This window comes from Rhinoraja longicauda, chromosome 18, assembly GCF_053455715.1.
Source record: "Rhinoraja longicauda isolate Sanriku21f chromosome 18, sRhiLon1.1, whole genome shotgun sequence".
Taxonomy (NCBI): domain Eukaryota; kingdom Metazoa; phylum Chordata; class Chondrichthyes; order Rajiformes; family Arhynchobatidae; genus Rhinoraja; species Rhinoraja longicauda.
The window spans coordinates 22,295,383-22,317,917 of NC_135970.1; the positions used below are offsets into that span (position 1 = coordinate 22,295,383).

General features: G+C 40.8%; 1 protein-coding gene across 8 annotated transcripts in view; it reads left to right on the plus strand.

Annotated features, from left to right (window-relative positions):
- Window positions 1–433: 433 nt before the first annotated feature.
- LOC144602325 (leucine-rich repeat-containing protein 4C-like) overlaps window positions 434–22,535 on the plus strand; it is a 723,850-nt gene continuing 701,748 nt past the window's right edge. For 6 of the 8 annotated variants that reach the window (XM_078415291.1, XM_078415288.1, XM_078415296.1 and 3 more), the window contains exon 1: window positions 434–1,221. The gene's annotated coding sequence lies outside the window, so the exon portion shown is untranslated. Of the gene's footprint in view, window positions 1,222–2,128; window positions 2,149–22,535 lie in introns of those variants that run through there. The other 2 variants (XM_078415292.1, XM_078415293.1) reach the window with 2 other exon arrangements.

A 22,535-nucleotide genomic window follows, 5' to 3' on the forward strand; every position in this document is an offset into this window, starting at 1 on the left:
GGTTGAACGTTGCGGTGGGAGAAACAGGTTTAACTGATCAGTGATCATCCGGTGGGCTAATTATCCGGCGAGGCAAAGGGGTCAATTCTTCTCTGCGCTGGAATGACTATTTGTATTAAAATGGAATGAAACCAGACTGGTGCACTGCGATGTGAAATAAATGGCATCAACTCCCTCTCCTTCAAAATACCTGTGACTCAACCATTGCTCAGATTTACTGAATTAAAACCTGTCCTACAAATCAGGCTCGAATAGGCATTTACAGGCGCAAAAATAATCTTCATTTCATTTGCAAATACAAAACGACATGGTGTAAGTCCATTTGCAGCCTGGGGTTTGATGTTTCTTTTTTAAGGAGGGGGGAGGAGGAGAGAGGGGGGGGGGGGGGGGGAATGTGTAAGGCAGACGAATCTGCTCCAGGTTGCGAGGCTGCTGAATGATTGAAACGGGCAAGAAATCACGCTGCTTGTAATTACCCAGTGATTTCATCTCCAGCGCGCAAGCGTCCAGTCCAGAAGCCGGGACGAAGTGTTGGGGGCCGCGCAGTGAAAAGGGTCAGGTTTGGCCGGGCGAGTGGCCCTTTCATTTGCTATATATATATATTTTTTCCGCCCTCCCGTCGCCCACGTGAAGTTTTTTTTGCGAGGAGAGCTGAACTGAAGGCAGCGCCGCAGTACGCGACCCAAAGGCAACAGCAACAACACCAGTACCTGGCTGGATGTGGTGCCGGTGTGAATGTGAATCCACGCTTACCACAGCGGTCCCAAGGCAGAGAGAGTGGAGAGAGAGAGAGGGAGAGAGGGGACACCAGGCGCGATTGTACCACCGCCAACACCTCCTCGCTACTCGTGCAGGGGAATGATGACTCTGCTGGTAAGGAGCATGGGATGAGCTTGGATTGGGATGCAAAGGTTGGGAACCATTTGATTTTCTGAAACACTCCTCCAATCCCCCCTCCTCCCATCCATCCCCGTGAGAGGGAGAGAGAGATAGAGAGAGAGGGAACAGCGGTCTTCTGCAACAGCGGACGGCAAAACTGGACGCTTCCAGCTCCCACTTAAACCTGCCAACAAACAAACAGCATCGGTGACTTAACTTCGTGTGTCCTGCCGACAATAAATGACCATTTAAAGCATCATCGTGAAGTGGCAAATACGACTATCCTTTGGGCTTTGCGTGTGTGTGTCTGAGGGTGGAAAAACCAGGATCATTCCCTTGATGGTAAGTTAGCGAGTTTTACTTTTTTTCTGCAGTAAGTGGGACTGATTTTAATAAGTAAATATTATCACGTTTTACACGATGCTTCAAAATGAGGATTCGGCGCTGTCCTTTTTTTTGTTAAAAGCAAGTGTTTTGCAGCCAAATTGAATATTACTGTCGAATAAGATCCATGCTGATTCATGGATAGGATGGCGTTACACACCATGAAACTTTTTTCCCCCCGTGTATATGGAAGTACGAGGTTTTATATTAAATTACTCGGATCAATCACCCGCCCGGCTCTACTCTGCTCTGGGAGATTGGCGTGGGGTTTTGATTTACCCGGAGTAGTTTAGCGGCTGCTGAGAAAGTGGAACTGTAAAGACTCGGGAGAGGAGAGGACAAGTTGTAAAACGAATCGTATAAGAAAATAACTGCAGATGCTGGTACAAATCGATTTATTCACAAAATGCTGGAGTAACTCAGCAGGTCAGGCAGCATCTCAGGAGAGAAGGAATGGGTGACGTTTCGGGTCGAGACCCTTCTTCAGACTGTTGTAAATCTGACTGCATCCTTTCACTGCCTCGGCTGCGTTTGATCTGCGGTTTGATTGCGTGGACTTTGCAGCTTTCGGCTCTACAAGGTAACGATTCAGTCAAAAAATAACCCAGCCCCGCATCATTTCCCCTTCTTCAGCAGGCACGGCTTTGTACCGCAGGTCTGCGTCGCCGGTCACTGGCACTCACACAGGGGACGCGTATAATAAACTCTGTGGTGTGATTGCAGCATGTTGCTCTGTCGTATTCTGGTGCCGCCTGCCTGTTAGTTCGGCGAGCCGTTGCGCTGCTGTCTGCCTCGGCGGTGCTGAAACGTCTTTGTAAAGAGCTCGGGAGACCCTGGTGGTGGAATGTGCGTGAAGCAAGTCGCACTTCGCATTTCTTCCCACTGGTGAGTCTGTGTGGGGAGACCCTTTTAAACATAGTTTTGGATTCGAGCTGACCTAACCTAACCAGTCTGAAGAAGGGTCTCGACCCGAAACGTCACCCATTCCTTCTCTCCTGAGATGCTGCCTGACCTGCTGAGTTACTCCAGCATTTTATGAATAAATACCTTCGATTTGTACCAGCATCTGCAGTTATTTTCTTATATTATATGACCTAACCACCTAACTGTTGGTCTCGGTTTCGAATTGCCTACTCCGTAGTTTATACGATTCTATCTGGACATGGGTACACTTGCTCATAGATCCCCTGATGTACGGTATAGAATAACGCAGTACAAAACCGGCCATTCGACCATCTAATCGCTGCTTGCTCTTTGGCTGCGCTTTTCAATGAATAACACCCCTCTTTCTTTGTCGCAATGTAGTTTCTCACCTTGAGGTATTAATCTATTTATCTCTTGAATATTATCATTTAATCTGTTTCCATCACAGTTCCAGTCAATTTTACCGACTGATCCAACTTGTGAGTTAAAGTAAATAATCGTCACCTCTGATTTTGTTTCTAGCCTGTGGCACCAGATTACTAGACCCTACGATATTGGAGTTGTGATCTGATATATTGGTTCCTAGTATATTTAAATGAATTAAAATTGAATAGACTTCATGCTCTATGTGGAAAGAAAACTGAGATGAAAATGGAATTAACATTGTGAAATTGGTACTGATTTAGAGATTTACCTGAAATGAATAAATCTAATAATTTTCTTTGACAATATTGTGTGTCAGAGTTAAGATTTTCTAACTGAAATCTTAACTATTGCTTGATCATGTGTGTCTTCGAAGGAAGTAATGTCATTGTTACTTTGTAGATTAACAAAGATAATAAAAATGGTTAACACTGACAGAAAATACAAAATTGCAATTGTGACCAAAGTAAGTTTTGATTTAACATGCCACTCAGTGTGGGAGTTGATAGCAAAGTTTAGTGTCAATACTAATTAATTATCATTACACTTCACAAGCCATTCATTATATGAAGCTCAAGCATTTTCAATATGATGCACAAAATAAATAGTTCCTGCTATTATGGTCACGTTGGCATATTTTCCCTCTGAATTGCATTCATCTGTCAAATGTATTAATTATTTCCATTTAAAATGCATCTTTTTCCTAACATTTCAAACTGCTGTAAATCAAAAGTTATAGAATAGCATGTGATATCACATGACAGTTTATGTTGTAACTAAGCCTCTAGGTCTCTATTATTTTTCTATTGTTATGTCAAATTGTTTATAAACAACTATCGGCATGTATTCCTATGAATTGCAAACAGCATAAAATAAACCAATTGAGTGCCTTATTGTCCACTTCTAGTTGAAGCACTCTACTCAAGAATGCATGCAGTTACACTGGGGTGAAACTTCTTTCCCTGTAACAGTCTTCCATCACAAGCACTGTCGGTGGGAACAAGTGCAGGAAGTCTAGGGAGTGGCCAACCTTATTCCCTACTCCTCTTGGGCACCATAGAGCTGGCAGATGCACACACTTTGGAATAACGTTCACCCTCCACAAGCAGGAAAAACTTGCTCAACTGAATTTCTGTGCATCCTTTACATTACCTGTCAGCATTTCTGCTCTTCCTGAATATAACAACGATTCTAATCCAAAAGGCTGATAAGGGCAACCAGCGAAGAGCATCAATGTGTGGTTTATCTGTAGTTTACCACCATTCCAGCTAGTGCCAACAGGTTAATGATTACCATTACAATGGTGCAGGGTTGCACATCAGGATATGTTAAAAGTCACGGTGAACACATGACTGGCATGATGATTTGGAAGCCTAGTAAATGTGATTGCATCAACCTAAACAGCAGAAAAGCAATTCTTAACGGAAGTGATTCCATATCAAACCCATCATCAGGATTGTAAGAAAAAAGCCATGTTTTTATTTTACCAATACTGGCTTGCGAATGAATCATTTAACCACTGTTTAAATCACACATTGTAGATTTTTAATTCCCATTTAACGCAATGTTGCCATTGCCAAAAAATAATTAAAAAAATAACAGTCCCCAGTGATTCATCCTGACAGTACTGTTCTGCAATGTCGGTATCAGAACTGCTTCTGGCTTCAGACTAATTTTAGGTTGTTTTCAGCTAGCATTTTTCATTTTGTGTGACTGTAAATGATGCTATTAAATAACAGAGCTTTATTATACATGGCAACAAGCATAAAAATTTAATTTCTTAATTTTCAGATGAAATAAACTGCTTGAGATTTCCCATGATTGATGTTACTTGAAACATTGTTTAGTCTATTTCATTCTGCCTCTCCAGAACTTCATTTATAATTGCATACTTCAAAAGTGGGAAAGTGTTTTGAGCATGCAAGAGCTGTACTGTACTCTATAAACATGATCACAAATTGGTCTATTTGGTGTCAACTTAATTGTCAGCAGAATATTACAAACAGCCACATTTAGTTAACTTGGGTCTAGAATTTAAAATATAAAATAGTCCTCCAGCTACAATTAAATTAACTACATCAAACTATGGTGCTTTACCAATCCAATGCTACTTGGTTGAAGGGCAATAATTCAGCAGGATTTCACATTATGACAAATGGGATGTTTGGATATTATATTTAATATTTTATGTGTGTTGTTTCTGAAGTTCATTTTTCAGGGTTGCCTGTTGTTTTGGAAGTATTGCATTTTCATTTAACAAGTTGGTCTTGGATCATGAACAGATGCAGAGCATGAATCAAATATCGGAACTAAATCTAAATTCATCCTAAATGTATGCACAATCATGCAAATGTACATGCAGATATACAGAGACTACACATTACTCCGTCTCTGCACTAGAAGGCTGTCAATAAACCAATCTTCAATCTTTGTGTAGCCACACATTACTGAGTTGCTGCCTGGGTGCAAAATTCCTAACCCAGCTGTATGCAAATTGCTTGGAATGGTTTTAAGTGCATAGCTATATAACTACAAACTGAAGAAAAAGGAATGGGTTGTACATTTTAGCACTTTATCCAATTCATCCTAGAATTGAGTGAAATAATTGTTCAACGGTTTTTTGCCAGGGTAAATTAATTAATCTGAATAGTAGTTATGCAGCTAAGTGTGAAACGACTAAGGGGAATCATTATGACGAACAATTTTGTGACCAGTAAAACCCAATTTTATTTTTAATTTTGCACAATAATGTCCAGTAGGTCGGATTCGTGTTCGTACTCCATTTACAATAGAATGACAGGAAGGTCAGATGGATTGCCGCCAGTATGTCCTTGGTTTCAGAAACGCCAATAGCCTGAATAATCACAGCATCTGGGACATAAAACAACATCCAGCAGCATTCCCAGTAAGCCCTGTTGAGGGAGGTAGAATAGTGCTTGCCAGATGCAGACATGGATCATAATATGATGCAGCTTGTGGAGCAGAAAAGTGCACCAAATCCACCTTCTTCATCATTGTTTGTCTTTTTTTTAATACTGAAAATTAATTGTACCCATCCAAAGCCCATTTTGCAACATATAGGTGGAAATTTTAAGTGTAGTGCAGTTGGAAGGCATCGAGATAAGGCTTAACACTGGTAATACCAAGTCCTGATTGAAAATGGTAGGACATAAGTCTAAAATCAATGCAGCCTCAAGCTTTGTTAGAAGTTTTAGATTTTTCACAGTTGGGTGGGGTTTCTTTTTTAAGCTTTCAAGCACAAAAAATGCCCTCTACTCTTGTATTTCTCTCTGAAACTTTTTTTCCACTCCAGCTGTGGGCCAAAAATACCTGTCCTTTCCACGTCTGTTATGACTATCTGGTTGGAAAGGAGACTTGGTAGGTTGAATCATCACATTTTTTTCCCTTTCGTTCCTCAAGATAATTTTTTCTCTTTTGTCTGGTGTTAATACTCCATCTAGTGGAAAACTGACAGAAATCATCAATTGCGTGTCCAGGATTAAGTGACAGAGAGGGGTTGGAGCTTAGAGCTATCAGGTTAGGAGATAAGATTCAACAGGTTAAACTAATTGTCTGCTGATTGCATTCTCTTGAGATGAATTGCCAAGGACTGAAGAAATTGATATGAGGAAATATATCTGACTTGGTGATATACATATTAGAGAGGCCAAGTCAATGGATATTTTTAAGTTGGAGATAAATAGATTCTCGATTAGTTAGATGTCGGGGGTTATGGAGGGAAGGCAGGGGAATGATAGCGAGGGAAAGATAGATCAGCCTTGACTGAATGGTGGAGTGGACATGATGGGCCGAATGGGCTAATTCGGCTCCTACAACTTATGAACTTATGAGGAAGACAAAATAATGTATTCACTTGTCAGATGTAGAGCGGAAACAATACATGTTTGCAATCATGTCCAGAAATTGTGATTGTAATGATGGTGAAACCATCAGCAATTGTTGTCAATATTGTCATATTCAATGGTGCAAAATCAACATCGACCTCTTGGCCTTGCATGTGGGTGAATGCAGAAATATGGAAGCTGCTGTAAGGGCCTCTTTGTTCCTCCATAGGGTGTACTGATGCAATCATTAAAGCACTCAACCTATACCTTGAAAATCACATCAAATTTGTGGTTGCTATTCTCTTTATAGAAAATCATAATTACAAAGTTAAGTTACTTTTGATCAGGATTAGATGTGTTTTTAGTGTTATTCCAAGTTATATTACGGATTATAATAGCAACCTCTCTAGTCCTGATAAAACTAATATTATAATTCTGATATCTTATCCTCTTAAAAGAACATTGAAGAAACGTTCATATACTTTCAATAATATAGAGCTATGTAAATCTACAATTTGAAGAAAAATAAATGGGTTCTACATTTTAGCATGTTATAAAAATATAAAGTTTGTTACTTCAGATTCTTCTCCCTTAATCCCAACTTTATGTTTCATTCTCTATTTCATTTCTTGTATGATAACAACCTAACATTTTTTTTATTTTTACCATCTGATTTCTATAGTTTAGTATAGAGGTACAGCATGGAAACAGCCCCTTCGGCCCACCGGGCCTACATCGACCATTGATCCCCGTACCCTAGTTCTATCCTACACATTAGAGACAATTTACTATCTTTAACCTACGAGCCTGTATGTCTTTGGAGCGTGGGAGGAAACCGGAGCACCCGGGGAAAAGCCGCGCGGTCATGGGGAGAACGTACAAACTTCATACAGACAGCACCCATAATCATGATCGAACCTGGGTATTTGGCACAGTAAGATAGCAACACTAGTGCTGCACCACTGATTTGCTTTTTTCTGGCGAACCTAATTGAATTTTTGTGATGGTGCGATATTTATACTATTCCTTGTAATTATAGAGCTTCCAGCTAAAGCCTCAAATTCAATGTAACATGGGATTGGAATGAATCAAAAAATATAATCTTTTTATAAATTTCTCCTCATCCTGAAGATGGTTTAAAATAAATCACTTAACTATTTCAAATATTTCAGTATTTAATACTTTGTGAGAAGTAATCACAACAACTGGGTAAGAAGTCTTGCACAGTTTGGCATCTCTAGTTTGTTCTGCAGTTATATTTTGTAAATGTTTTTGTATGAGTACACAGAACAAAACGGAGAATTATAATGAGAATTGATTTTAGAAACATAGAAAATATGTGCAGGAGGAGGCCATTTGGCCCTTGGAGCCAGCACCACCATTCATTGTGATCATGGCGGATCATCCATAATCAGTAACCCGGGCCTGCCTTCTCCCCATATCCTTTGATTCTGCTAGCTCTGAAAGCTCTATCTAACTCTCTTTTAAATTCTTCCAGTGAATTGGCCTCTACTGCCATTATTGGTCTCTATTGCTACTAAATGTGCAAAGATTTATGATTGAACTTTTCAAGTAAGCATGGATGGTGTGTGTACACAGATCCATATGTAAAATTAAATGGGGAGATTCTATTCGGGTTGGGGATAATGAAAGTTTTCCTCCTTTTTTAAAGCTGCATAGCATTTCAGCCCAGGGAAGCCATCTTCTCTCGTCTTCATCAAGTTTATAGATCCTTCCATTGTTAGCAATGGCACCATGTTTTTTTAATTAATGATAATAGTTCATAGTTTGTAATGTTCTCAGGAATGCGGCATGGATTTTCTTGCTTCATCTCTGTCTAAGATTATGAACAATCAGCAAACTGATACTGAAATCTAGTGTAGGAAGGAACTATGGATGCTGGTTTAAACTGAAGATAGACACTAAAAGCTCAGTGGGCCAGGCAGCATCTCTAAAGAAAAGGAATAGGTGACGCTTCGGGTCGAGACCAATTCTTCAGTGGGTGATTTTGTGACATGGGAGAGCATGAAATTCCAGTGTATTTGGCTAAATATATGGCTGTCGTGCCATATTCATCCTACAATGAGCCATACAGTCACCAAAGCTTATTGGAAAGAGGATCCAATTTATTTTTGTATGTTCAAGTCAGCCTTTTTAAACAAAATATATAGGAAAGTCAGATGGTATAGTACATTTGCAATGTGATAGATATATGAAAAAACTTTCCTCTAACCTATACCTTAATGGTAGGATTATCTGAGAGATGGTATTAAAATGAAATAATTAAAAAATAAAAGTGGCTTCTTTTAAGTTGTTGGAAATGTGTTTTTTGTGAACACAATCATTATTGTGATGAACAGTTAAAGCAAGAGCAAATGCCCAAGGGCGGCACAATGGTAGAGTTGCTCCCTTATAGTGCCAGAGATCCAGGTTCAATCCTGATCATTGGTTGCTCTGTGTACGGAATTTGTATGTTCTCCCTGAAACCGCCTGGGTTTTCTCTGGGTTTCCTCTCACACTCCAAACATGTAGGTAATTGGCTTTGGTACAATTGTCAGTTGTCCCCAGTTCTTAGGATAGTGCTAGTGCAAGGGGTGATCGCTGGTTGGTGCGGACTCACTTGAGGATGGGAGAAATGCCAAGCTTTTAGTCATAGAGTCATAGTGGAAACAGGCCCTTCGGCCCAACTTGCCAACATGTCCCTTCTACACGAATCCCACCTGCCTGCATTTGACCCATATTCATCTAAACCTGTCCTATCCATGTACTTGTCTAAATGTTTCTTAAATGTTGCAATAGTACCTGTTTCAGCGACCTACTCCGGTAGCTCATTCCATACACTCACCACACTTTATGTGAGAAAGTTACCCCTCGGGTTGTTATTAAATCGTTTCCCCTTCACCTTAAACCTATGTCCCCAGGCTCTCAATTCCCCCTACTCTGGGCAAGAGACTCTGTGCATCTCCCCTATCTATCCTTTAATTTTCTCTTTAAAAAATCTTTATTCTTCACCTGTATGCATTACCTAATTAAAACTGCACAATAAAATGCTTGTTGAATTTTGTTTATAACCATTTCCTGCATATTTCTATTGCCTGGAAGATATTAATCATAATCCATCATTTTTATATCGGTATGTTTAATACTTGCATGCATTGTGATCAAAGCATGTTTGTGGGACTGATTATTCTTACAACTGTTCTTACAGAAGATCTGGTAGATTTTGAATAACAATGTTCATGATCTCAGGACATTTTAGGATGCTTTACGTCTTCTGGACTAATTATGGGACTCTTGCTACCACCATAATGTAGGGAACTAGGTGCTCAATTTTCACACAACAGGATCCCTCACATTATAATGTGATAATCCCTTGATTACCTGCTGATTGAATAATAACCACTACCCAAAACACCAGGGCTAATTGGTTTGCTCTTCAAATTAGAGCCATGGGATTTTCTGATCTCACCTGATGGGATTGGAATTGGTTTGGCGTTTCACTCAAGTAACAGGCCTTCTGACACCGCAGGGTTACCTCGTTTCTCTGCTGGTCAGCCTGCATTATGTACTCAAAGCCCTGGAGTGCCATTTGAAACCACAACCTTCTGAGTTCGAGCCTGCAACTGAGTCCTGGCTGAGACATAATGAGCAGCTTTCTGGTGGAAAACAAAATAATGTAAACTCTGAGTTCATGGTTGACATGTAACCACAGAAATAGGCAGGCACCCGGTCAAAGGTTTACAAAAATGATTTCCGTGAGCTCTCCTTAGGGCATTGGACGCGAAAAACCTACAAAAAGTCATTGGTGTGGATATATTGGCTATTGCATTGCAGAAAACAAGTCCATCAGAATACTGCTTTCAAAGTAAAGTATATGTTTCCACTTGGGAATTGAATGGTATAATTTAGAAATAAAGAACCTTTCTAATCTCTTGGCAAATTTAATATATTTAGAACCAATGGACGAAGATCTGGTTGTTAAATTAATTAAATTTAGGAGCTGTCAACAAAATAACCCAGCGGATGAGATTTCTGCAGCTCCTTTAGCTGTCTTAACATTTATGTTGGGTCTGATATCAGATGTATGGAGAAGTCGGTACTCCAGAACGAATTGCTGTTCAAAAGAGATTTAATTGAAGGGTTGTGTAGAAGAAATACTTGGTAGAGATACTGTATTTTTGTGGTTGGTTGGAAATGTTATCTCGGTGTCAGTGGAAAGGTTAAGGAGATGGGTGGTGGAGAAGGACTAAGTGGGTTTTGTTAACCAACTATTCTCACCTTTAACATGGCTTAGTGATAATATGCCCTGGCAGATTCTGCAAGTGGAACTTTGACTATTAAGGGGTTGGACATGTTAGAGGCAGGAAACATGTTCCCAATGTTGGGGGAGTCCGGAACCAGGGGCCACAGTTTAAGAGTAAGGGGTAGGCCATTTAGAACGGAGATGAGGAAAAACCTTTTCAGTCAGAGAGTTGTAAATCTGTGGAATTCTCTGCCTCAGAAGGCAGTGGAGCCCAATTCTCTGAATGCATTCAAGATAGAGCTTGATAGAGCTCTTAAGGATAGCGGAGTCCGGGGGTATGGGGAGAAGGCAGGAACGGGGTGCTGATTGAGAATGGTCAACCATGATCACATTGAATGGTAGTGCTGACTCGAGGGGCCGAATGGCCTACTCCTGCTCCTATTGTCTATTGACCTTGTTAGTATCTGCTGAACATGCGGTTTGATAGAGTATATGCAATATATCACAGTTCCATAAATCTGTTCTATGAACTTGAAAAAAGGTGAATTTTGGGTGTTACGTTCAGTGTACAAACATTATTATATTCTGCAATTGATGATGAAACATATATATATATATATGATTTTTTTTCCAAATAATTTCCTGTGAACTGTTACAAAGCCCCCCCATATTTTTGTTAAATTTCATTTACGAGAGAGGAGCACTAAAAGACTTTCTTTTTTGTCTGTACGAAGAAATCTTCACAAAACTGGAATCCTCTTTGAAAGCAGCACGTGTCAGAAACTTTTTCAGCCTCTTGCAGTATCAGAAGAATAATTGAAAGTGCATTTTAGATTTCTGTTATCTCCTTCAATTCGGGGAGATTAGTATAAGGTTGGTAGGCTTCCTTGCTGAGATATCTGTGGACACAATTATGCATCTGCTCCTAGATTATGGAATCATGGCCACTTTGCTCTTAAATTCCTGATGTGCCTCCTGACTGGCAGTTTAAATGAGTCATGTCATTTAGTGCTTTTATTAAGTGTGAATGCAGCAATTCTATTATCTGATGGGTTTTCAAGTAAGCTAATTAATTATATTCAGTTGTGTTCTTCTGCAGACAGAAGAGTCGTGGTGGTGCATTTTTTCTGGAAGTGAGGATTATAATGTGATTGGTAATATTCTCCACCCTCTCCAAAGGTATCTGAAGGAAATGGGCTGTGGAATCTAAAATGGTGGTGCCATAGAGAGGAATATTAATGAAACTACTGCTGATGATTCTTTTAACTGGTTGAATTGTATGCTATATGAATGACTGGATAATTTGCTGCACATTTCCTCTTGAAGATTATGACTTTTTAAAATATTTGATTTTATGGTTTTATTGTACATATATGAATTTTACTTCTAGTTGCTATTGTTGTGAAGAATACCAGTTGTCAAGTCTTCATCAATGCTAAATGCCAAGATTATCCTGAAAATCTCTTTTATTACCATTATTTCCAAAATTATGTTTTGTTGAAACATTTTGCTATAGATAAATTGCTTCAGATTAGATAAAATTATACTTATGCTGCAAATGTACAAGGCAGATGCTGAGGTGAAATAAATAGCATTCTGGCAGGTTTCTAATCGTGAACTCAAAACAAAATCTAAGTATCAAATTGGATCATTGTACAACAAGGATCAAACTAATCTATGAATTAAGGGGTGCTTGAAGAATGGTGACCCTTTGCTAAGCGGAGATTCACATTCTCTAAAGTGTAGCACAAAGGATTGGTTATGGATGGCAAACAACAAAAAGCTTCTCACTGTACCTTAGTGGACGTGACAATAATAAAATAAACAAAACTACTAAACTGAAGGATTGGCTGGATCATTAAACTGGGTTGGATCATTTTGTTATTGGCTTTGGTGCTCCACAAGTTATTTTGTTTTCTGTATGGTTTGTAATGATTTTGCAAAGCATGTATGTACCAAAGGAGAAAGTGGTTTATTTGGAAGGGAGAGGTCTTGACCCACTATTTATGTAAGTCTTCAAGCATCTTGAAAAGGCATGCATACCATGTGACTTGCCTGTTCAATGGAATCAAAGTATTTTGACACTCAGTCAAGCATGTACGCACATGCACTCAATCACAGTATGTCTATGAACAGTAGTGTATGGAGTTGTTCTGTACCTAGAAAAATATTGTCCAAATTGGTTTTGAATGTCCCTGCAACCCAAACAGCTTAAGAGTTTCATTAACCATTCTGGCTGAGTTTTTGACTGCTCCATTTGAAGCTATATGATATCATGGAAAGAGACTATGCCTGACATTAGTTTTGCTTCATAAATATTGCAAACCGAGTGGTTGAAACTGAAGGCTGTTGACAGAAACAAGCTCTTCAGTTAAATCTCGGTGTACAAAAAAACCCCAGATCTTAGCACATCTCTAGTATGTTCGGTATTAGTAAGGAACCCTTTTCTTTCACATCAATTCACTTTAGGTCACCATTGATTAGCACATCATATTATTTCTCTATTTTCATAATAGACACCATGGACTTTGAATGTTTGAATTGACTGTGACTCTGACAGATATGAAACTTTGATAGATTGTTCCTATAATTTTGTCAAAACTGCATTAGTTTATCAATGATTCAAGTTCAACAGGGCAAGTAATAGACAATAGACCATAGGTGCAGGAGCAGGCCATTCGGCCCTTCGAGCCAGCACCGCCATTCACTGATCATCGCTGATCATCCACATATGTAGCCCGTTCCTGCCTTCTCCCCATATCCCTTGACTCTGCTATCATTAAGTAAACCAAGCTGCTTGTGATAACTTTCACACAAACCATTCTTGTGTGTTCAGGAAGATGTTTGGCTAAAGTCTCATCTCTTAGTAATGTTGCATGTTTTGGACTGCAGCAATAGACTACAGCCAGGCACTGGTGGTGAATGAAGTTCACCAGCATCCATGGATACCATTTCCACTGACACAGCAATTTTACATGCAAGTTAAATTGACCAGAATTTACACGCTGAACAACCAAAATTGAGTTTGGTCGACACATAAAACTATCAGGTAAGGCTTGGTTTTTAAAAAAAGCACCCACATTTCAATATAAGGATTAGTTCTTTAAATAAATAGTGTTGTCATTAATTGTCTTACGAACTTTCCGCTTGCTAAAATGGTTGCATTCAGCAACATCTAATGGCTTTGGATTAAAGTAATTTTCATGTTTCTGTGTGACTTTTAAAAAATGTGGTAGCACTAGAAACTTTGTCATCTTGCTTATGTTTCAGTTTTGATTTTATTGCTGTTGCGTATCACATTGTACTTGTTATTCCCAATATCTATTGTCAAGCCTCTAGGATATTGTCCCTTTAATAAAAGCATGCATCTATTAATGTACAAACTGGATTATATTAGCACTGTCATAATAACAAACAAAAAAATTACAGTTTGGCTTTCAGGAGCAGGAGTAAAAGCAATGAGTTCTGTGAACTGCTCTTTTCGGTCACAGCTGATCAGATATTGGCCTCAACATCATTTTCCCATATGTAGGAAGGAACTCTAGATGCTGGTTTAAACCGAAGGTAGATACAAAAAGCTGAGTAACTCAGCAGGTCAGACAGCATCTCTGGAGAAAAGGAATAGGTGATGTTTTGGGTTGAGACCCTTCTTCTGAAGGCTTTTCATATCTATCTACCACTTGTCCATGCTTTCTCCATACCCCTTCACTCCCTGGCAGTTCAAATCTATATGTTGAGTGGAGTTGAGTTTAGTTTGTTGTCAACTCAATAAATTAAGTTTATTCACTGAGGTACAGTGAAAAGCTTTTGTTGAGTGCTCACCGGCCAGCGGAAAGACAACACATGATTACAATCGAGCCATCCACAGTGAATGCCAAGAATTGCCAGAATCCATATGCCGTTTCCCAATGTAGCCAGTCAAACTGCACCATAACCCATTCCTTTTCAACAGTGACACAGCTAAATCTGGTACATCCACACCTTTGATTATTTGTTGTGCTATATACTTGAATCGTTGCTCAGTCCGCCTGGACCCGACGTGATCTCCCGGTTGCTAAACACTTTAATTCTCCTTCCCATTCCCACACTGACCTTTCTGTCCTGGGTCTCCTCCATTGTCAGAGTGAGGCTAAATTAGAGGACCAGCACCTCATATTTCGCCTTGGGCAGCTTACAGCCCAGTGGTATGATTATTGATTTCTCCAACATCAAGTAACCCCGGCAATACCTATCTCTCTCTATCCCTCTCCCACCCAAGTCACATTAGCTTCTCGTTTTCACCCAACAGTTAACAATGGCCTGGTACCTTTTTGCATATCTTTCATTCATTGTTCTTTATTTCTCTACATCGTTGTCTATATCTCTCGTTTCTCTTTCCCCTGATTAGTCGGTTTAAAGCAGCATCTGCAGTTCCTTCCTGCACAGGTAGATGGTAGTTTATATTTGCCATTGGCTGCTACACTTTACATTGGCCACTAAAATAGATTATGAGCAACCCTCAGTAAATGACAATGTCACTACTTGAAATAGAAGGGAGGAAAATACAAACTGTATTTCTTGAAGCACCGATTGGATTTTGGATGTTCCACTGTCAAAATTATTCTGTCATGTTTTTCTCCATTGCCCTTATTGAGTTTCCACAGGAATGGTTTAGGCTGCATGATGACTGGCTGCAAAAGACATCAGTTGGTCACACTGATGACAAAAGTGGGTGCTGAATGCATTGGGTGCCAAAACCAATTGGCTGACATTACTGAGAGATAAAATGGTATCATTGTTTCAAAATGTATAGTGATCTGAAGCATTGCCTCTGCCCCTCACTCTCTTTCCACTCATACTATCTGATCTAAGTGGGGGTTTACAGCATTTTCCTCTTACACTTCAGGTTTTCTGTATCAGTAGGATTTTGCCACTCTAGATCTATCCCCTCATAATTTCTGTCAGTGCGCAGAACACTGGAGAGCGGGAAGATACTAGTGGGGTGCTGCAAGGGTCGGCGCTGGGACCCTAGATATTTACAAATATATCTGTGATGATGCTATGAGGCTGCAGGGTGACTTGGATAGGTTGGGTGAGTGGGCAGATGCATGACAGATGCAGTATAATTTTGATAAATGCAAGGTTATCCACTTTGGTGGCTATAACAGGAAGGCAGATTATTTTCTGAATGGTGTCAGATGAGGAAAAGGGGAGGTGCAATGAGACCTGGGTGTGCTTATACATCAGCTACTGAAAGTAAGTATGGAGGTACAGCAGGCAGTGAAGAAAGCTGATGGCATGTTGGCCTTCATTGCGAGAGGATTTGAGTTCAGGAGCAAAAGGGTCCTACTGTAGATGTACAAATGGTAGAGGAAAGTATAAATCTTAGTGTTGCAGGAATTGTCAATCTCTAAATGAAATTGGCAGTAAAAAGGTCGCATTGGAAATATGAAATGAGCAGTGTGCCAGGTGTAGGACTTGTTTGAATCTCTGCAGACTAATGGATAACGATTAATTGTGATTGCCTTAAAAATATTATATGATATTGTGGTATGTGCCATTAATTCCTATGACAATGTATTTATGTGATTATCATAGAAACATAAAAAAATAGATGCAGGAGTAGGTCATTCGGCCCTTCGAGTCAGCACCGCCATTCAATGTGATCATGGACGATCATCCAAAATCAGTACCCCGTTCCTGCTTTCTCCCCATATCTCCTGATTCCGTTAGACTTAAGTGCCTGTCGTGCATGCCTTAAGAGCATGTGTTCTTTACCTCTAATACAATCGTGATAATGCTTGTGGTGAAGGAAATGTCCTTTTCAACTATGCTATTTCAATCTAAATATATCTGCATAAGGAATGGAGCCATTTTAAACGTGCATTGAACTGATAACATCCTCGGCTGGTATCTGGCAATAAGTTCCTGTTATGAAACCAGGGCCAATACATATGCTTTCAAAAAACATTGCATCACATAAAGATTACTGCACCCAGGGTTGTATGCAGGAACTACTGGAATGTTACAGATTTGATTGGAAAGGGTGAGATACACTGTTCAGTGATACAACAGTCTCTGGAGGTACTCCATGCTGTCAATTAGTAGAATGAAGTTTGAAGTGACTTGGATCATTAAATGAGTGTACAACCCTGAAAGAAAAGATTGAAGGCATGACATGGAGCAAACAATGAGGGTGGAAGGCAGGGAATGGAGATGAATCTAGGAAAACCTGATAAAGTGGCTTGAAACAGTTTGAGAAGACCATTATTCAGGTGTATTCAGAGTGGCTCTGGTGAGAGAATGTGCAAATAAGTTCTAGCTATATTGAGGGAAGAGAATGGAGTTCTGAAAATAAGTCTTGCCAGGAGAGGGGAAGAAGGAACTAAATTGAAGCCAGGTAAAACAGCAGAACATAGACACACAATACTGGAATAACTCAACGCGTCAGGCAGCATCTCCTGAGAGAAGGAATGGGTGATGTTTTGGGTCATGACCCTTCTTCATGCTGAGCGTCCGGGAGAGGGAAACTCGAGATATGGAAGGACACGGTGTGAAAATGACAGGTCAAAACAGATGAAGCTCAAGGAAATGTAGAATGGTTGATTGTTGGCTGAGGGGAAGGTGACAATGAGGCATACCAACAGTAGAATTAATCAGGAGGACTGTGAAACTAGTAGGTGAAATAGGGTTGGGGAGGGACGGCGAGAGAAGGAAAGCAAGGGTTACTTGAAGTTAGAGAAAACAATATTCATACTGCTGGGGTTGTAAGCTGCCCAAGCGAACAAGTGCTTCTGATGGTGAGGGGGAGGTGAGGGCTGGTGGTTGCTGTAGGAAGTGGTGTTAAGGACGAGGACATGACTGGAAAGAGTGCTGAGTTTAGGCAGATTGCATAAATGCTTGGATTAGAGGATTTCACAGGGAAATGGACAATGGGGGACTATTGTGGTGGGCTGAAAACAATTTTCCTAATGACCTGATTGATTTGGTGTAGTTAATAGAATGAATAGAAACCAACATGTTGTCTCACATTGTTAATGTGGAACAATTTAAAAATTAAGACTCTTATGGATAATACAGATAATAGATTTGTTATGATATAGGAGTTGAAAATATGTCATCAATTTTATTTTTAAATACACCAGAACAAATTGGACAGTAAATTGTGCCACTAATGCTACTGCAGGAGATACCAGCAGTAAAGTGGCTTTTAGCTAATGAAAGTCATTATATTGATAAAGCTATGTAGGTGCTTTTACATGGTTCTGGAAAAGTGCTACAATTGCAGCATTTGGAAGTGATGGTCTTGCATAGTTAAACTAGCATATAATTGCCTTTCAGAGCCTACTCTGTCCCGTATACACTATGCCACTCCACCGGGTGGCGCCATCAGCGATGGCAGCCTCGCCAACTGTCTGTATGCCTTTTCATATTTTTTGTTATTTTTAGTGTGTTTTAAAAAATTTGTGTAAATGTTCTCTGGTTTGTTTTGTGGGGGGTGGGGGAGGGGGTCAGCGCGGAAACTTTTTTCAATCTCTTACCTTGCCAGAGATGCGATTGTTTTCCGGATCGTATCTCTGTTCGCTCTGCGGCCTAACATCGTGGAGCTGGCGGCCTTGCTCGAGACTGACTTTGAGCCCCAACGTGGTGTCGTGGACTTGCCAATCCCTTGCATGGGATCGATGCTCCAACCATGGCCTGCGGATTTCAACATCGAGGAGCTCGCAGTCTCGGGTAGAAACCGGTCGGGAAGCTCCAAAGTCGCAGAAGGTTCGACCAGCCCCAACCGGATCACTGAGGAACTGACATCCCCCGATGCAGGAGCTTGATCGCCCCGACGAGGAGGCCCCCTCCCCTGACATCAGTCTGAAGAAGGGTCTCGACCCGAAACGTCACCATTCCTTCTCTCCTGAGGTGCTGCCTGACCCGCTGAGTTACTCCAGCATTTTGTGTCTACCTTCGATTTAAACCAGCATCTGTCGTTATTTTCTACACATAGTTCAAATAGAGGTGCAGCTGGTAGCGTTTAGTTTTAGTTTAATTTACTTTAGTTTATTGTTGTCACGTGTACTGAAGTACAGTGAAAAACTGTAAAAAGTACAATCAAGCCATCCACAGTGCACAGATAAAGGATAAAGGGTACAACATTTAGTGCAGGATAAATTTCAGTTGAAGATATTTCAAAGGTCTCCAATGAGGTAGTTGGGGGGTCAGGACCACGCGCTATATGATGAGAGGACTGCTCATTCACCTGATAACAGCTGGGAAGAATCTATTCCTGAATCTGGAGGTAGGTGTTTTGAAACTTGTGTACCTCTTTCCTGATGGGAGAGGGGAGAAGGAGTGACTGGAGTGAGTCAATATTATCATGTTGGCGGTCTTGCTGAGGCAGAGTGAAGCGTAGATGGAGTCAATGGAACGGAGGCTTGTTTGTGTCTGGGCTACGTCCACAACTCTCTACATTTCCTTGGATTCTTGGATGGAGCTGTTCCCAGATGCATCCCGATAAGACGCTTTCCCCGACGCCTCTGTAGAAGTTGGTGAGGGTTGTTGGGGACATGTCAAACTTCCTAAGCTTGTTAAGGAAGAACTGCGCCAGAGACCGAGGTTTGATCCTGACCTCAGGTGCTGTTTGTGTGCAGTTTGCAGCTTTTCCCTGTGACCACATAGGTTTCCTCTGGATGATCTGGTTTCCTCCCACATCCTAACAACAATGTGGATTTGTAGGTTAATTGGCCTCTGGTAAATTGCCCCGATATAGGAAGTGGATGAAAAACATGGATAACATGGAACTAGTGTGAACCAGATAGTTTTCATGGACTCGGTGAACCAAAGGGACTGTTTTCACTCTTTAGTTTAGTTTAGAGATACAGCGCAGAAATAAGCCCTTTGGACAACCAAGTCCGCACCGACCAGCGATCCCCGTACATTAACACTATCCTACACACACTAGGGACAATTTACCCATACACCAAGCCAATTAATCTACATACCTGCATGTCATTGGAGTGTGGGAGAAAACCGAAGATCTCTGAGAAAGCCCACGCGATCACGGGGAGAACGTACAAACTCCGTACACAGCAACCGTTGTCGGGATCGAACCCGTGTCTCCGGCGCTGCAAGTGCTGTAAGGCAGCAACTCTACTGCTGCTCCACCATGGCCGTATTTCTAACGAAACAAAATAATTGAATTGGAAGCAAATGTAGAGAACTGGAGGTAACACTCTGGAATAGGACTTATGAAATAGCAGCAACACATTACATGGGCAAAGAAACATAATTTGATCTGAACTGCTCTTCCTGCTGCCAAATGACATATTTAGACTCTACGAGAGAGATTCCTTTTGTTGTTCAATACTTATTCAATGCAGCCTGTGTAGTGGTGAATATATTCTGAAGAAACTGATTACTTCAGAAGAAATATCACCCAGCTGCTCTCAATTTTGTTTTCATTGAAATTACAGAATTAATACATTGCAAATTTTTGGTTTTGGTCTGCAGTTCCTTGATCAGTAATCCCATTCATCCAAAGTAGCTAAAAAAAGGTTTGTGGAATTACCATTAATCTTGTATAATGTTCCACTTTTGTTGTCTGCTTAAATGTAAACTAGTTACTGCAAGTGCAATGACACAACAGGGACAAAACTGCAGTATTAGCTTTTCAAATTCAAATTAGTTTATAGTCGTATACACCAGGGTGCAATGACATTTTTTGTTCGCATGATGTTCACAGAGTAAACAATATGCATATAGTAGTGATAAATGGAACAATAAATACAACCATGAGTGTCAAATAGAGCAATGGGGTATGATTGTTGTGCAATGTGAAGTAGTGCAAAAATGTGATTGCTTTTGGCTCTATCACTTCCTCTGACAGGACATTCTATATATCCACCATATTTAATGAAAAATCTTCCCCTCAGATCCCTTTAATTTCATTATAAACCTATAACCTCTTTTTTTGACTCCTTAAATCTGGGGAAAAAGACTGTCTACCTACCTTGTCTATGCCCCTTATAATTTTATAAACCTCTTTAAGATCGTCACGGTGGCATAGAGGTTGAGCTACTTCCTTACAGCACCACAGACCCAGGTTCATTCCTGACTATGGGTGCTTCTCTCTACAGAGTTTGTACGTTCTCCCAATGACTGGCGTGAGTTTTCTCAGAGATCTTCGGTTTCCTCCCACTGTCCAAAGGCGTACAGGTTTGTGGGTTAGTTGTCATGGTATAAATGTAAATTATTCCTAGTGTGTGTTGGATAGTGTTAGGGTGCGGGGATTGCGGGTCAGTGCAGACTCGATGAGCCAAAAGGGCGTGTTTCTGTGCTGTATCTCTGAACTAAACCAAACCAAACCAAACTAAAGGTCATCCATTAACCTCCTGTGCTCCAGGGAAAACCGTTACCTCCAGTTCTTTACATCAGCTCCCAGCAACTTTCCACCACTGATGTAAGGCTCACGATCTAATAGTTCTTTGACTTGTCCGAGCAATCCTTCCTAAATAAATTGTAATTGTAATTAATTTATTAGCCAAGTATGTAAACATGCAAGGAATTTGATTTGCCAACAGTCATACAAAAAAGCATCAAGATACATAGCCACATAAAAATTAAACATTGACTTAAACAGCCACCACAACGGCATGTGAGAATCCCCAGTGCACACAGCATAAGTGGATACCCACAGTCATCAGTTCAATGTCCGGACCACACACACACGCTCCTTCACGGTGATGTGACCAGAGTTGTGCCGACCGCTGTCACTCTCTGCAGTCTGAACAGTCAGAAAGCCGTCCACACTCTCACTAATAGAGGCACTACTTTAGCAATCCTCCATTCTCCAGTACATTACCTGGGGCTAATGAGGATACAAACATCACCCAGTAATCCCTCTCAATTTACAATTTTACTGAAGTCAATTAAGCTACAAACTTGTACGTCTCTGGAGTGTGGGAGGAAACCAGAGCTCTCAGAGAAAACACATGCAGGTCACGGGGAGAACGAACAAACTCCGAGCAGACAGCACCCGTAGTCAGGATCGAACACGTGTCTCTGACGCTATAAGGCAGCAACTCTCTCGCTGCGCCTCCGTGCTGCCCAGATGTAACCGAGTATTTCAGCAGCTTCAACATTTGAAGTGCGAAGTAACCGCAGGAAGGAATAAATGTTTGCATGTGACTTTAAACTCAAAGGCTTGGAACGTTAACTGTGTAACAGTTGGGCAGCTATGTTGAACTATGCCATCCGTACCATTATTATTTAAATCGCTGTTCTTAGGTTTTGCCATGTCATTTATTCTTAGACCCAAACAAAATGATAACTGATGCATAAAACCAATGTAATACCAAGTGCATCCAAGTGTTTAATTAAAATGAAACTTTTACATCACAGGACCAAGGTTTGGAAGATCACTGTGTTCTGATGGCCAAACTACCTTGCTTATATTTACTACAAGCCCACCGACTCGCACAGCTATCTGGACTACACTTCTTCCCACCCGGTCCCCTGCAAAAAGTCTATCCCCCTACTCCCAATTCCTCCGTCTACGCCGCATCTGCGCCCGGGATGAGGTGTTTCAGACTAGGACTTCCGAGATGTCCTCGTTCTTCAGAAAACGGGGCTTCCCCTCCTCCGTTATAGATGAGGCTCTCACTAGGGTCTCTTCTACATCCCGCAGCTCCGCTCTTGCTCCCCCTCCCCCCACTCGCAACAAGGACAGGATCCCCCTCGTTCTCACCTTCCACCCCACCAGCCAGCGGATCCAACATATCATCCACCAACATTTCCGTCACCTACAACGGGACCCCACCACTGGCCATATCTTCCCATCCCCTCCCCTCTCTGCGTTCCGCAGAGAC